This window comes from Emydura macquarii, unplaced genomic scaffold (genome assembly GCF_026122565.2).
Source record: "Emydura macquarii macquarii isolate MOO-44397 ecotype Brisbane River unplaced genomic scaffold, CSIRO-AGI_Emac_v2 contig_1483, whole genome shotgun sequence".
NCBI lineage: Eukaryota > Metazoa > Chordata > Testudines > Chelidae > Emydura > Emydura macquarii.
In genome coordinates, this window is record NW_027131620.1 from 22,511,184 (window position 1) to 22,528,181 (window position 16,998).

Sequence of the window (16,998 nt, forward strand, 5' to 3'; positions counted from 1 at the left end):
GATTTTCAAGCTGTATATATAGGGTTGCTTTTTAATGGCAAACATTTCTTCCCAAAGCCTGCAGCAAACTTCTCAGCTCAGATTTTCCTCCCAGTTACACTTCTCAGTTGGGAGAATGCAGTCTCCTTTAGGCCTTGATTCAGGGAACACTAGTGCGCGTGCTTAATTTTAAGCCCCAGTGGAATCCCACTGACTTTAATACCATCACCCTTATGCTTAAATTAAGCATATGCATAGCACTGAGACATTTAAAGCAGGAGAAACTGACAGCAGCAAAAACTGCATCAGACAGCTGCCTTCATCTCTAGGCCTATGAAGGCCCAGTCCTGCAATGGAATGCATGTAGCCCTCTGGCTGTCACTGGGGAGCTGGGTGGAGCAGCCATTTGCCTTGTTTTAGGCGCAAGGCCTAACTTCGCAACAACAAATTCAGGGTCAGAATCTTGCAGAAAAGTTGAGTAAAAAAAAAAAAAAATATATATAGTTATATATATAAGCAGACCTTTTTCTTTTCTTTAATTGAGCAGTACAAAACTGGCAGGGTTAGCATTGTCACTTCTGATCCATTAAAATGAAAAAGTGGAATCTCTGCGTGCATCACTGGGTTACGTTACAATTAAAGGATTTTTTAAAAGAATGACAGGGGTAGGGAGTCCTTAGCAAAGTTGGGGTGGGGATGATTTTCTTTTTGTAAAGAGTCAAGAATAGGCGCTTGTTAGCCCTGGATGTTTGGCAGGATTATGGAATGGAATGTGGATATGAGACCTTTGGAACTCGCTTCTTCTGCCCAAGGCCTGTGACAGTCTTCAGTGCCTGCCATGCCCACATTCTCTCTCTGGCCCATGCGGAGGTAGGCAGCACTGGCTAGCTTTGGTGGTGGACTCCGATCCGATGGCGATGGCGTGGGGAGGCTGGCTCACTCTAGTGATGTTGTCCCTGGGTTATTTGATTTGTTATTGGGGTAAATGATGAGTCTGTTTATTTACTGCAATATTTTAAAAAGATTGTCAAGGGCCCCCGGAGTATTGGATGGGCATGCTCTTACAGTAGCTTAATCAAAAAATAAACATGCACCTGAAGCTGAAGAGATCACTGCATGTTTTGCTATGCCTTGTGGAAGCAATCAGGTTTAAGGCTATGTTGACACTTAAAACGCAGAGTTGCAGCTGTGTTGCTCTTCAGTGTAGACACTTACTCCAGCGATGGGAGGGGTTCTCCCTTTGGGAAAGTTAACCCACTTCCCCGAGATATTGACTGAAGAATTCCTCTGTTGACCTATCACTGCTCCGGGGTTAGGCCGTCTTAACTGCATTTCTCAGGGGGGGGTGAAAAATTCACATCTGAGACATTATCTACAATACAGGTTACTTTGGTATAAGTTACATTGCTCAGTGTAGACAGATAGCTACTGCTTCTCACAGAGGCAGGAGTTATTGAACTGACAGAAGAGCTGCAGCGGCACCGCCCCTGTAAGTGCTGTAGAGTAGATGTAGCCTGAGAGACATAGCTATGCCATGTCACTTTTCAGAGATGAGCACCCCAAAGGAATAATTGTGTTTTGACAGCTAAGATATGGGCAACACACCTGGATCATCATAACCTCACCTACCAAGAGACAAGACCAACTACACAGTACTATTCTGCTATGCAAGCAGACATTCTTCTTTAGCTTAGGGCCCAGATCTTTGAGTTAGGTGCCTAATTCCCACTGCGTCTTATATACCTTTGAGGAGCTGGACCTAAATTGCTTGTGCTCTTTGGTACAGAAGGCCCAGGATTCTATCCCTGCTGTTATACTCAGTGGCAGTTCAGCAGTGCATATTGGTGAGAGATTTTGTTTGCGGCCTAACCCTGCACAATGTTGCTTCCCTCCGTCAGTGGTACCCAACACCTCGCAGGATCGGGTTCATTAGGGAAAGAGTAAAATTGGACAAGCTGTAAACTTGCATCTGTTTCTGAAGGTCTGATTCAAAGCCCATTCAGGGCAGCAGCACATGGAAAGCCAATCTGATTCCTGCACTTTTGAACTCAGTGGGGGTTTTGCCATTGGTTGAGAACAGGATCAAGGCCCTTCGTCTGGAATCTAATTGCCTAGGATGTGAGAACGGAGTTGATTGTCCTAAATGTGCTGCTGACTGGTAAATCTGGGCGTGGGGGAGGTGCTGAGTGATTCACTGAGGGCTAGACAGAGAAGGTATGAAAGGGAAACAAGAAGATAGCAAAAGCCCTTCTCCTGATTGAGTCCTACTGAATCAGGGAGGGCAGACTACAGTCAGTGACGGGGAGCGACTGGCAGTGGGAAGTGAAAGAGATTCCAGCCATTGCATCTCATCACAAAAGAAGTCACTAGAAATTTAAGGGCCTGAAGCATAAAGTTCAGCATTGTTACTAGGACAGCTTGTATCTCACATGGGGGTTGGTTCCCCTAATTACCGATCACTTGTATTCTTAACTGTCAAAACTATTACCTCCCCATCCAGGACACCACAGATTATCCTCTAGTTGTACTCCCTGACTCCCAACCAAACTCTGTACCCACTGCTAATCTGTACATTATGCCTGGATGTCCAGTAACTATTTCGTTTAAACTCTGTACCATAACTTTTTAACCGTTATCTTCAATTAATTCTTCTATTGATCTGGCCTCTCAGAGAGCTGGATTCTCTACTGTGATGGAAAAACCCCTTCAGTCAATGTAGGAAGCGTTTACACTCCAGTGTTACAGCAGCACAGCATCAGCTTAGCCTGTACCGCCACAGCACAGATGTGGCCTAAGAGTGCTTTGCCAGTATAGTATACCGGTATACCTATGCCAGTAAAGTGTTCCTAGCGTAGACATGGCCACAGTTACACTGGTACAACCCCTAGTGTGGACGCAATCATCCCGGGATAAATGTACTTAAGTGACTAAACTCTCGTGGTATAAGCACATTTATACCAGTATAACTGCACCCACACTAGGGGATTGTACCCCTTGAATGGTACCAGTGTAGCCGAAGCAGTACAATTTTGGTGTGTAGACAAGGCCATAAATCCCCCATACAGAACATCTTGTAGCAGGCACGGCCTCGTTTCTAATCACAGTGCTGGTTTTCTCTTTAGCTGGCAAACAACCCTCCCCCTGGCTATTTTCTTTTCTAAATACTGGCCATGTCTATATGTACAGCACTGCAGTGGAGCAGCTGTACCGATAGAGCTGCGCTGCTGCAGCGTGTCTGGTGAAGACGCTCTATGCTGACGCAGTCGATGTGCCGGGAAAGGGGAGAGAGAGGGGCTTTTCCAAAGCATGTTAGCAACGAGCAGAGCCATGGTGGAGATTCTGTCCTTTTTCCCAGGTAAAGATTCCAGATGTCATAGGATCGAAACCTCCAGGCTGGGTTTTCTTTAAAGGATTTGGCTGCTTCGTCAGTGCTGTCCTGGGGAAAACCAGCATGCTGCTGCCTTGAACCCAGCCTTGCAGAAAACAGTCTCAATCTTAAACAATAGCACCTCCCACACCCTGTCCACCTCAGTGCCCTGTGAACGGCAAAGCCTGAGGCAGCCCATTGAAATGCGAATGCAGTTAAGATCAGGTAGTTGAAGAAACAATCAACCAGCTGGGTCAAGGGGCATTTGATCACATAGGGGAAACTGGAGAGTGATTCTGGCTGGGCTGCAGCATCCTCTGGGCATCCTGGAACCTGTAACTCCTCTCTGGTGATAGTAGAGCTGGGGAGCTGCTGGAGAGCAGGGAGGACTTGGGCATCTTTACTGAGAACAGGTCTCTATACGGTGTTTAAAATCTCAGCAGCCATGAGCACCTATGCTGAGCTCAGCCAGCGACCTGCTGTGTGAACTCAAGGCAGTCAGGGAACCTGCGTACCTCGGTTTCCCCTCCCACACTTTGTCTGACCTAGTCATTTAGGCTGCGTCTACACTGCAGCAGCACGGCTGCAGCTATAGTGCTGTATATACACTGTGTGTGCACTAGCACTTAGGTCACCTTTGTCTCTCAGGGCATGTGAGAATTTTTCACACCTTTGAGTGACGTAGCTAAGTCAACCTAAGGTCTAGGTGTAGACAAGGCCTGCAGCTGTAAATTCTTTGGGGGCAAGGACTGTGGCTGTGTAAGTTATGTGTCTCCTTCAGTGCTTAATCCACAGAGGATATGGCTCTGTTACAACGCTCATCTTGTACAGTATAACATTTGTAGACAGTGTAGACAGGGTATGGGCATATTTACCAGGTTAGAGGACACCAAAATAAAATCTGCATCTAGTCTGCACTAGCACACCCAGCACAGCTGCCTCGGTATTAACAATGGGAGAAATGATAATGTACTCAGGTCTGGTCTACACCTAAAACTTGGGTCAACCTAGCTATGTCATCAGGGGTGTGAACAATTCTTCCCCCCCCCCGAGAGACATAGTTAGGCTGGCCTATACCCTGGTGCAGACACTGCTAGGTCAACAGGTGAATCCTTCCACAGACCTAGCTACTGCCTCTCAGGGGGTGGATTTACTGCAGTGAGGGGGAAAAACCCCTTCCGTCACTGTAGCATGTGTCTGTAGCACTACAGCTGTGCTGCTGTGGCGTTTGTAGCATAGACATGCCCTGAGTGTGTACCCAGCCCTTAATTTCAAAGGTGTTCATTAGTTCAGTGCTGATAGATTCAGAGGAAACCTCCAACTAGTGTGCTTGTTCACACAGCCCCTTGGGGCTCTCGAGGACAAATTTTAAAATGACCAATCCCAGTTTTGCTCTGGAAGTGCCATTTTGTAATGTGCCTTAAAAAGCCATGTGTGCCTGGGGTTGTGTGTGAAGAATCAATCATAATAACCAATGCATGGAACAAGCCCACTTGCTGGATGATTCTGCTACAACCTTCAGCAGTGACATGGTCACCGCCGTTGACATTAGTCTTGGAACATGTGGAATGGGATGTTTCCATCCACCCTTCCCTGGTCCACCTCCAGGGAGTGCTCCACTAGCTCGCAACCTCACAGCCAAGTGTCTTGACACCCCTCCATCGAGCATTCCTCTCCAGCATCTCTGGAATTTACCCTCTCCATCCCTAGTGCCAGGACCCTGGCCTGTGCGCTGACTGCTTCTCCCTGGGAGCGGTGCCACTACCAATCTGGCCTTTCTGACATTCATCTCCCCCCTCCGTCTCTGTGTGCTGCCATCACCCAGACCATGTCACTGTCCACCTGCCTTCTGATCCCTGCATTGGCTTTGTCTCTCAGGGTATGCCTACACTGATGGCAGGTTTGCCACCGTCAGATCGATTTATCTGGATCGATTTATTGGGAAGTGAAGACCCACTCAATCGATCCGGAAGTCGATTTAACAAAACCACCTCCCCAAAAAGCGTAGCGCTGTGTCAACAGGTACGCATTTCCCATCGGCGCAGCGCTGTGGAGACGGCGCATATAAGGGAAATTACCAAATCAACTGGAGTTATGCAAGCCACTCTGCATAGCTTGCGTAGCTCCCATCCACTGCCACTAAATTTCACCAGCAGTGTAGATCAGGCCTCTTTCTGTATCAGTCCTCCATCTTTGAGACTATGCACCACTCTGCCTGCACCTACTGCTCCTAAACCTCCTCCTATTATCCATGGGCCCCAGCGCAGGTCTCCCCTACCAGTCATCTTTTTTGTCTCTTGCTGTCTTCACCCCTTCTTCCATATATCTTTACGCTATAACTCCTTCCCTCTCCTCTTCACCTACCCACCTCCTTCTCCATCTTCCCATATGTTTGGCAAGTGATGCAGCACCATTCCTCTCCCAGCCGGGCAGAACTGACCTCTGAGGGGTCCCAGCCAGCCTAATCCATGTCCGAGAACCCGCTGACAGCATAGATGTCTCCTGACCAGGTTACAGATGGATACAAGTTGTAGTGTAGATGGGCCCTAACAATGTGCTGGCAACCTGGAAAGCTTAAGACAGTCCAAGATTCTAGCACAGTCATGTGGACACAATTAGTCCCCGTCTACTCTATAACCTAGTCTGGGGATTTGGTTACATGGGACCTAAATTGTACCAAGCCCTAAAGCAGCTTCTAAGTAACGGTTTCTTTCAGAGAATCACAGAATTGTCGGGCTGGAAGAGACCTCAGGCAGTCACCAAGTCCAGCCCCCTGTGCTGAGGCAGACCCAAGTAAAACGGGACCATCCCTGAGAGGTTCCTGTTCTTAAAAGCCTCCAGTGACAGGGATTCCATAACAAGAGCCACTTTACTCAGCCAGGATTTGACATCGTTGTTATACACGGATTCCGAGAATGCCTCTTTTGAAGCGTTTAATTGCTCAGTGCAGATGCCACTTCCAGGGGGAGGGGGTGGAACAGAGATAGATCCTCCGATTTTCACTCACCCAGATGGCCTAGTGGCCTAATAGTAACACTCCTTAGCTGGACTTAATGACAACAAGATAGACAGCTCGGGAAAAGAGGAGACTGTGGACGCATGGATCCCAATGCATGCTCTAATAACATTTAGCACTTGAGTCGCATTTTTCATCCACAGATGTAAGAAGAGGGCAGATACCATTATCTCTGTTTTACTGGAGGGATATGTGAGCTGAAGAGACTTGCCCAAGAGGCCATGGTGAGTTAATGACAGAGCCAGGATTAGAATCTAGGTGTCCTGACTCCGGAGCAGCTTCCCGAGCATGCTAGTTCCTTCTTAAGGGTGGGTGTGTGTGCGCGTGCGTGCTGTTGATTTGAGTGACCTTTTTCCCTTTCAGTGTTTGGGGGTCTGAATATTCATAGCAGAGAATGAAACCTTGCTGTGGATTCCAGAAGAGGGCATTGGCACAGGCAGAGGTAGCAAAGCGATTCAGATAAAATGCCAGTGGGCCTGTTTCGAGCCAAAGCCTGAATGAGAACCAACCAGCAACTTTCGCAGAAGTTTGGTTCACTTCAGTGGGACAGATCTTCCACTGATGTCAGTCCATGTAGCTCAACTGTCTACCACAGAACTTCACCAGTTTCACAACTATTGAAGACCTGGTTTAGTGACTGCTTATTTAAATTACAGATGGGTCAAGATGAGAACTTCTAATCTGAACCTCGTCTAGCCCAGCATGATAGGGGATTCGGCTTCACATCCCTCTCTTTGGATCCACTTTCAGGGACCTGGTTCCAGGGCAGTCCCACAACAAGAAAATGTTTGTTTTCTGGTTCTAGAGCTGATGCAGATGAAATCTCATGAGCCTGGTCCAAGATGGCAGAACCCTTGCAATAGGGTGACCAGATAGCAAGGGTGAAAAATTGGGATCGGAGTGGGGGTAATAGGTGCCTATATAAGAAAAAGCCCCCGAATATTGGGACTGTCTCTATAAAATCGGGACATCTGGTCACCCTATCTTGCAGGGAAAACTGACCTTGCAAGATTTGAGATGGCGGAGATCTTGCTAGATCAACTGGACCCATGAAATTTCCATCATTTGGTGGCAGACATCTCATGAGAACAGCTAGCAGCGTTTCGGCTCTGTTGAATCCAACCCTGAACCCTAGTCACAATTGCCCCTTGAATCAAAATACACTCCTCACCCTAACCTCGCTCAGCCTGTCTGCACTGCCTGGGCCTGCATTTTATACACCTCTTCATTTCCTGGTGCCAGCTGAACCAGAGGCCAAAGGGACAGAAATCACATGAGAAGGCCTGTCCATATGTGAAAACTGGATCAGACTTGAAAGATTCAAGAGGTTCTGAGACGCCTATTGGAATCAAAATGACCCATCAAAGCTTCTGAGAGCCTGCCCCATTGCTAGTGCCAGAGGAATGATGGGATCAGCACTGGCTTTACGCCTTCTGCCACCTAGGCAAAATAAAAACGTGCCCCTTCCTCTCCAAAAGCAGAAAAATTTGAGTATTTGCAGCGGTGCAGGGGCTGTCATTCTTGTCAATTTCACCGCTGGAGTCAGAAAGCCCAGACAGCTGGAGCCTGGCTCTTGGACGGGGCAGTTGCTGCCCACTGCCAGCGGGGATATGGGTGGCTGCCACCCGCTTCCTGGGACACTGGCAGCTGCCGCCAAGCTCCTGGCTGCACACCGGGACAAGGCAGGAGGCAGGCGACTGCAGCCCAGCAGGGGAGAATATGACGCCCTTTACCTTTTGCTGCCCTAGGCAATTGCCTACTTTGCCTATGGCTAAGACCGGGCCTGGATGAGATTGATCACACTTTTTCCACAGTTCTGTTTGCTCATTCATTTTGTGTGTACTGTGGAGCTGGGAGATAATGGCCCCCTGAAAGCTCCCTGTTTGCTTTCTGACCTCCTGAGGGTAGGGGGATGTTGGGATACACACTTGAGTGACTGAGGAGTTAATGAATGACTGGGCCGGAGGTGGCAGGGTGAGAGGCAAAGGAGAGTTGAATGTGTAAGGAAGGGTCCATGCAAACCTGGCTGCATTGCTCCATAAATTCCTTGGGGTTGCCCATGTGACTGGCACAGAGCCCAAACATTTAAGGACAATTAATAGGGGTGTTTGGAAGGGGAAATGGGCCTAGATTTAGCGCCCTCTGAAATGCATTGGGAGCAGTTTGCCTTTATTTTAACAGTAGGACAGAAAGAAAAAAGTGTTTAAGAAATAATAGGGACCAGCTTAATTGAACAGGGAAGGTTGGCATCTGTGAATCTTTGTACACATTTGCTGGCATCTGAAAACTAGGAATAGCGTATGGGGAGGGAAATAGGGGCACACCAACAAACACCATATAAATCCTGGGGCCTGGGGAATGTTTGAAGTCAACAGCACGGAGGAATGGTAACTGGCTGAAATAAATTGGGGCAGATGTGCGGGCAGCTTGATTATTGTTTATTGTTGTGATTTAAGTGCGGACAATATGCTCTGCACTAGGTAGGACATAAAATGAGCCTGTCCCTGCCCTAGACATCTTAAAATCTGCCTTTATGACTGGCCTTCCTCTGTAGCATGGGGCATGGCTCTCTTGCTGGTGGATTCTCTGTACCTTAAAGTCTTTAAACCATGATTTGAGGACTTTAATAACTCAGTCATAGGTTAGAGGTTTCTTACAGGAGTGGATGGGTGAGGTTCTGTGGCCTGCGTTGTGCAGGAGGTCAGACTAGATGATCATATTGGTCCCTTCTGACCTTAGAGTCTATGAGTCTATGAACCATGGGTAGCGTAAGCTGATCGCATCCCAGGGTTTTGAGGAGTGGGTTACAGTGCCATGTGCCAATGAGAATGCTCTGAGGGCTCCTATTGGCTGCTCGCAGTAGTGACAGGCACAGCACCTGGTGAGTTGTAAGTGTGGTTTAGAGCACAGGGCACTGCACTGGGAGTCAGGAGATTTGAGTTCTGTCAGCAGCTGTGTCCCTGTGACTTGAGTCAAGTTTCTCCACTTCTGGCCCCCTCCCGCCCTTTGGTGGTGTGGCGGTGTTTTTGGATTGGAAGTACTCTCATCCAGATTTTTTCTAGGAAAAGTATCAGACCTCATTATTATCCACTGGTAGAATTCCTGAGGTGGGCCAAAGCTTGAAGCACTTCTGGTAGTAGTGAATTTCAGGAAGTGTCTTGAAGGGGAGATCAGGTTATGAAGGGGATTCCAGGTATATAGTAGGTGCATGGAAGACGGCACAAAGACAGGAGTGGGAGAACCAAATGAAAGGATGTGATGCACTGAGCATGTCTGTTCACAGAGCCCAGAAAGGAAGCCCCTCTCAGTGACCGCAGGAAGCGTCTGCAGCTGTGCGACCAAAGGGAGACTGCAGGATAGAACAGAACAATGGAAGAAACATCATCCCTGCTTCCAGTGTTGAGTGGCTTGAGCAACGTAAAGCAGTTCAACAGTTTGGATTGCAGCACCATTCAGACACTGTGTTGGAGGGTATTTCCGGATCTTGATGGAGTCCTATCAATGGGACATTTCGAACGCACGTTTTCTGCATACGGCCTTGTCCGTACACGTAAGTTGCACTTTAAGAGCTGAGCCGCGGTTAAATTTTACTGGCATAACTATGTCAGTTAGGGATGTGATTATTTGTTTTTTTTGTCCTCATGGTTAGACTGGGAAAAGCCTTAGTGTAGACACAGTTATACCAATACAAAGTTGCTATTTCAATCCCCATCCACATTAGGGGTATGTCTACACTGCAGCTGAAGGTGTAATTGCCAGTGGGGACCCGCATTAGCTCTGTTCAAGCTAGCCTGCTAAAAATGGCAATGTGGCCGCACTGGCACAGGCAGTGGCTTGGACTAGCTCCCCCAAGTACGTGCCGAGGATCTCAGTCCGGGTTGTGTGTGGGTGGCTAGCCCGAGCCATCACCGCTGCTGCTGCAGCCACACTGTTCTTTTTCAGTCAGCTAGTTTAAGCAGAGCTAGTGTGGTTCCATCTACCTCAGCTGGAATCCCACCTCCTGGCTACCCTTAAAACTGACTGCGGCACAGCTGTACCAACAAAGCTCACTGTAAAAGCGCTTGTGTAGCCACGTTATGTCGGCGAGAGAGAGCTCTCCCACTGACGTAATAAAAGCACCTAAACAAGCAGTGGTAGCTATGTTGGTGGGAGACGCTCTCCGCCGACATAGCGCTGGCCATACAAGCACTTATGCTGGCAAAACTTACGTCGCTTGGGGGGGGGGGTGTTTTTCAGACCCCTGAGTGACAAAAGTTTAGCCAGCATAAGTACTAGAGTAGAGAAGGCCATAGCCTTGGGGTGCTTTGCTGCTTTCCCTACCAGTGTTGTGAAAGCAGCAAAGCCTTCTAGTATAGACAAACCCTACCTAAATCATTGCAGTTTAAACAGTGCAAACTTCTAATGTAGACACAGTTAAATCAGTTCAGGCCTGGTTCAATTAATTTAATTTACTGAATTAAGTTCAGCTGATTGAAACCAGGTGTAAACGGGTTTAAGTGTGTCTACAGAAGGGGTTTGCGATTGCTAAACTAAATTGATAATTAATCTGGTGCAACCTTTGAGTAGAGACAAGGCCTAATAAGAAGGGCTATATAAGAGCTAGATGTTATCATCATCATCATTGTAATGTTTGCTAGCCAGCCCTATTAGCTGTGTCTGTGAATCTTGTGTGGTTCCCAGAGGGAAACATGGATGCACTAAGCAGTTTCCCTTGTCAGGGTTTTGAATGAAGGAGCGTGCTTAAATAGCTGCTTTGCAGAATGTTGTGATTTAGTCAAGCAACTGAAGAGTTGACTAGTTCTAAAGAGGAAGCCTATGGACTAAATTCATGCATACAACTGTATTCCTATGGGGTACAAGCACCCAGGGACACTCAAAGGTGATGCATTGTTGTGACATAGAGTCCAGATTGCATCTGCATTTAATCTTGCAGAGAAGCTAAGAAAAATTATCTTTTTAAGCTGGTTTGAGGCTGGTATGGCTGCTTTTTTTTTTTTTTTTTTTTTTTTAAATATCTTTTTACTTAAGAGCATAAGAATGGTCATTCTGGTCCATCTAACCCGGTGTTCTGTCTCTGACAGTGGCTGGTGCCAGATGCTTCAGAGGGAATGAACAGAACAGGGCAATCCATCCTCTGGTATCCAGTCCCAGCTTCTCGCTGTCATAGGTTTAGGACATTTAGGAGGTTCAGAGCATGGGGTTACATCCCTGACCATCTTGGATAATAGCCAATGATGGATCTATCCTCTGTGAATTTATCCAGTTATTTTTTGAACCCAGTTATGCTTTTGGCCACTTATAATATCCCATGATAACGAGTGCCAGAGGTTGACTGTGCATTGTGTGAAGAAGTACATCTTTCTTTGTTTTAAACCTTCTGCCTATTAATTTCATTGGATGACCCCTTAGGTCTTGTGTTATTTGAAGGGGTATATAACACTTCTTTATTCACTTTCTCCACACCATTCATGATTTTATAACTTTAGATCAGCAGTTCTCAAACTGGGGGAGGGGTGAGCTGGATCGTGGGGGAGCACCATGGGCAGAGTTTGGGAGGGCATGGGGGGGCAATGCCCCACTAAACTTATGAGGATGGAGCCATCTCCCCCTTTTGGGTGAGGAATGCTGGGCTGAGAGCAGGGCTGGGTGATGATGGGGACCATGGCGCCTCACATGGGCAGCCCCGGGCAGGTGTTGGGGGACCCTTAGGAAGGGAGCGGAGGTGGGGGGAGGCTGCTGCCGGCTGCAGGCCCAGCTCTGCTGGTGGAGCGGGGAACAGAGCCGGTCCGGCTCCGCACTTGGTGCAGCTGCTTCTGTCTCCAGTCAGAGCACTGCTCCTGGCAGCCGCCTCCCGCAGCAGCCCCCGCTCTGTTTTTTTTTTCAGAAAGTGGGGGAGAGGTTTCAGGGGAAGGGGGGCAGTGCAATTGTTACACAAAAGTCCATGGGGAGGGGGGGGGAAGAGGGATCCATTTAAAAAGTTTGAGAACTGCTGCCCTCAATCATCTCTCCCCCCCCAGTCGTCTATTTTCTAAACTGAACGGTCCCTGTCTTTTTAATCGCTCCTCACACGGAAGCTGTTCCAGACCCCGAAACATTTGTCTTGCTCTTCGCTGTGCCTTTTCCAATTCTAATAGATATTTTTTGAGATGGGCGACCAGAGCTGTACAGTGTCCAAGGTGTGGGCGTACCATACAGGTGTATAGTAGTGTTATGATATCTTCTGTCCCTTTGATATTATCTGTCCCTTTCCTAAGGATTCCTAACATTCTGGTAGCTTTTTTGGCTGCCGCTGAACATTGAGTGGATGTTTTCAGAGAACTGTCCACAGTGACTCCAAGACCTTTCTTGAGTGGTAATAGCTAATTTAGACCCCATCATTTTGCATGTATAGTTGGGGTTATGTTTTCCAATGTGCATTACTTTGTGCTTATCAACATTGAATTTCATCTGCCAGTTTGCTGCCCAGTCACCCAGTTTAGTGAGATCCCTTTGTAACTGTTCTTGTGTGAAGATGGTAAATGAAAGCCACGTGCATGCTTTGTGATGCACAACATAATGTTAAAAAATTTGAAGACTCATTCCCATACACCTGGAATGAACTCCGGGATCATGTGGTTCCTTGGATGGACCATCTGCCCCTGGATTGGCTGTAAAGTATTTGCTTTTGGTTTGGTATATGTGACAGCTACGTCTGGATTAATCTGAACTCAGAAGTTGCTACGTATCAATGTCCTGCCCTCATGCTATCTTCAGCCACTGGCAGTTTGTTCTGAGGATATAACTTCTTTGTCTTGTGTTTCATTGATTGGGTATATTTTCACTCCAGTGTCTGGGTGGAGTTACAGAATCGGAGATTTCCTGCTTTGAGATACTCCTGTAGTTGAATTAGGCTACTTTATGATCAGCTGTTGCTGGGAGGGAGTGTGGTGTAGGGGTTAGAGACTGGGAGCTGGGAATATGTGTTCCATTGCCAGTTATGCCACTGACTCTCTGTGACCTTGTATAAACTCTTTAACTTCTCTGTGCCTCAGTTTCCCCTCTATAAAGTCAAGTTGACACATACATGTTTCAAGGGTACCCAAAAACTGAGGCACCTAAAATCAGGGGACACTTTGTAAAATTGGGGCCTAAAATTCTAGCTTTCTGAGTGTAACCCTGAATGGAAATAGAATGACCATGTTCCGAGTAGAATCATAGAATCATAGAATATTAGAGTTGGAAGGGACCTCAGGAGGTCATCTAGTCCAACCCCCTGCTCAAAGACAGTGTAAAGAACAGTAGATTGGAGCTGTGTGAATTACCTCATTCATATCAACAGCGTGTCAAAGGGAAAACATCAACTTGAAATCTAGTCAATTTAAAAAATGAGTTCAGAGTATTTCAGGTACTAAACCTGCCCCTCGGCCCCCTGCCAGATATTGTGGCTTTACAATCACATTTTCTTAATTTTAAATAAATGTTTTTCACTCTCCTGAGGAAACTCACCCTACAAGCAGAACAGTGAAATGGACTATAATAAAAGGCTTGTCTAAAATTTTTGCCACTTTCACTATATCACTATAGTTAAGGCACCAAGAAAGCCCTTGTGCCTTTACACCACTATAAAAGTTCTTATATTGGTGTAGTTTATTCCAGCTGAAGACTATACTGGTATCACTGTCCACACCAGGGCTTATATCAATATAACTGTACTGGTTAACAAAAAAAATCACCCCTCAATAAACATAATTATATTGGTAAAACTTTCCTAGTGCAGACCAGACCAAAATGCTAAATAAACAAACTGAAAAAATAGTAATATTCTTCCTTCTAAACCCTTTCAATTCTTAGGGGTATTTTAGGTATTACTTGTGTCAGAAGCGGGTAGAATGTTATCAGCAGAAGTGAGGTTATTTTCAGTTGACTGTGTCCCTTTAGCTCTGATGCCTGATTTTTAAACATCAATATTTTTAACTCCCTTCCACTGTTAATTTTAACACAAACCACCAGCTAATGGGCTTATCTGGTGCCGTTGGATGCAGCGGCACAGATAGGAGGACATATAGCTAGCCTCCATTGGCACTACAATTATAACCGAGCAGAGGACATGGTTACAACACAGTTTAAAAACTGTAGATTAGACAGGACCTAGCTATGTCCCACTAAAGGGATCTGAAGCCGTTCAGGCACACGTATGTTCTGGTCATGGAGACGGTATAGAAACCAGTGTGGGAGTGGGGTTGTGTGGGTTTAACCTAGATTCTGGCAACCCACTGTTTACAGCTATGCTCTGTCATTTAATTGTTGCAACCAGGTTCCCTGACTTGGTGAGAGCCATAGTGTAGGCAGGGCCTAACCAGACGCACTGTTCTCAGTGGTGGAGTCCTTGCCGAGGAAAGAGTGGGGGAATAAAAAAAAGTTCTCCCTGGCCAGCGTTTACCTCTAGCCACTAGTGACCCTTCTTGGGGCAGCTCCTGTTCTCTCACTACACCCCCTGCTTTCTGCTTCCTCACTGGGCATAGCAGAGTGGGGAGCCACAGATACTGGGGAGAGGAGGAGCAGGGGCAGGGCTGATCAGAGAAGAAGAGGATCTTGATTTTCTCTTTGTGGCTGCCCCAAAATATCCAGTTTAAAGTCCCACAGCAGGAGAATGCAGGGTCCAGCATGGACCCCCGCGCTGCTTCTGGAGATGGGACCACCATGCACTTATTATTAATTATTCTTAGTACTGCACTAGCATCAGAGGGCCCTGGCTGAGCTCAGCCCCTCCCACCTGTGCTAGGTGCTGTACAAACACTGAGGCCTGGTCTATACTTAAAAATTAGATTGACCTAACAGCGTTACTCAGGGCTGTGAAAAAGTTTGTGCCTTGACCTCCGTAGTTTGGTTGACCTAAAACCTGGTAGGCATGGGGAGGCTTGCAGCTCCCATCCACCTAGCTACCACCTCGGAGAGATGGATTAACTCCACCAAAGGAAAAACCCCTTCTGTTGCTGTAGGAAACATCTACACTACAGCGCTGCAGAGGCAGTTGGAGCGCCACAGCGGTGCTGCAGGAGCACCCGTAGTGCAGACCTGACCATAGTAAAAGACAGCCCCTGCACGGAAGAGTGGACCAGCTCCCTGGCCACTCCTGACCAGCTGAGCATCTGCTTGTCTCTTTGATGAGAGAGGACAAAACAACAGTCTTTGTTACTCAGGAGGGCTTCTGTGTGAAATTTGAAAGCGATGACATGGAGAAATATTAAACTGGAAGTAGATTTGCAAAGTGATCGGTGGGGGGGTGGAAGTGATATGGAGAATTCTTGTGCCCTGGAAATGTTGGGGCCTTGAGAAGCATACTGCACTCAAGGATCTGGTGAAAACGCATGTGAAACATGGGGTAACCATTTCACTAATCTGAACAGCCTGAAAGTTGACGGGGTTAATCAGAAGTGATACAAACCAGGCTAAAATCAATCTCAGGGTAGCCACAAAGGATTTTGTGCTAGTTTAACTAAATCAGCATGAAAAAGGAATTGAGCTAAAATGGTGCAACTCTGACTAGAGACAAGGGAGGCCTGAATTTCTGCACATGCTCGCACACAGAGATACCCCTGGCTGGGGAAAGGGCCTCTTAGGAAAGAAAAAAAACAAAACCCTCTTCTGCCCCTCCTCCACACTGGGGCCTATGAGTCAGCAATCAGTAAGGTAGGCATATTGCCCTGCAGGCCCCTTTGATGATCAGGTCAGGTGGCAACGAACACTGTTCAAGGGAATGCCTGTGCCTTTCAGTTGATGCCCATGGGAATTTTCCTGGGCAGACACTTCTGTGCTTGAGCTAATCTGCATTCTGGCATCTCCTGGCACTGCAGGCTGGGTAACACGTTCTTCTGCATTCTGGCATGTGTCCGGGTGCAGCGCTGAAACCTCCAGCAGGTCTCTGGCTAATTAACATGGAACAACTGTGCTTTGTTAAAGGGAGGATGCCCCAAGGAACTTCCCCTGCAGCCAGGACTTTAATGTGAACTGTTTTTAAAGTTGTAGTTTCATCCCTTAGACCCTGTCTGCACAGCTGCAGCTGGACCAGGAGCCCAAGTAACAACATCATCATCTCCTGGGTCGGTGATCATATGTGACTCCATGTCATGGGACCCCAAAGTTTTGGACATGTTGAAGGCTTTATCATGCTGCAGAGAGGCTGTTAAAACAGAGGTGGGGCTCCCCTACACTTCAAGTCACCGGGGCCCCACGGAGGTGAGTGTACCCGGGATGCAGACATAAACCCTGATCTCACAAGGACATAGATATGCGAGTTGTCCCAGGGAAGTTAATGGGACGCCTCATGTGCATAAGTCATTGCAGGACCTCAGTTGCCGAAAGGAAGAGAGCTGTAGTTATTTTAACAGGAGTTGCTGATGTCCCCTGATTCTTAATTTCTTATGGATTGCGCTCAGTATGCTGTTGCAAAGACCAAGAGGTGCAAAAGAGCATTAGCCTGGTAACCATTTGCGGGTCCCATCCCTTCAGGATATGCACCCACAATCTGCAGAGGTCCAGAGGAGGCCAAGTCTAGAATTCAATGCCCGCAAGCTGTGCTCTGGCATCTCACGGGCAGCTGCGTTTAGTGAGAGCTTTTCACGGGGATTCTATCATCACTGTTGTCAGCATTATCCCC

The 16,998-nt window shown here is 47.3% G+C and overlaps 1 long non-coding RNA gene across 1 annotated transcript in view; it reads left to right on the forward strand.

Moving 5' to 3' along the window:
- The window catches only part of LOC137157197 (uncharacterized), a 43,403-nt gene that overhangs the window by 5,989 nt on the left and 20,416 nt on the right, over nucleotides 1-16,998 (forward strand). Inside the window, exons 4-6 of the long non-coding RNA XR_010921030.1 lie at nucleotides 6,506-6,586; nucleotides 9,646-9,912; nucleotides 16,381-16,577. This is a non-coding gene — a long non-coding RNA (uncharacterized lncRNA). The remainder of the gene's footprint in view (nucleotides 1-6,505; nucleotides 6,587-9,645; nucleotides 9,913-16,380; nucleotides 16,578-16,998) is intronic.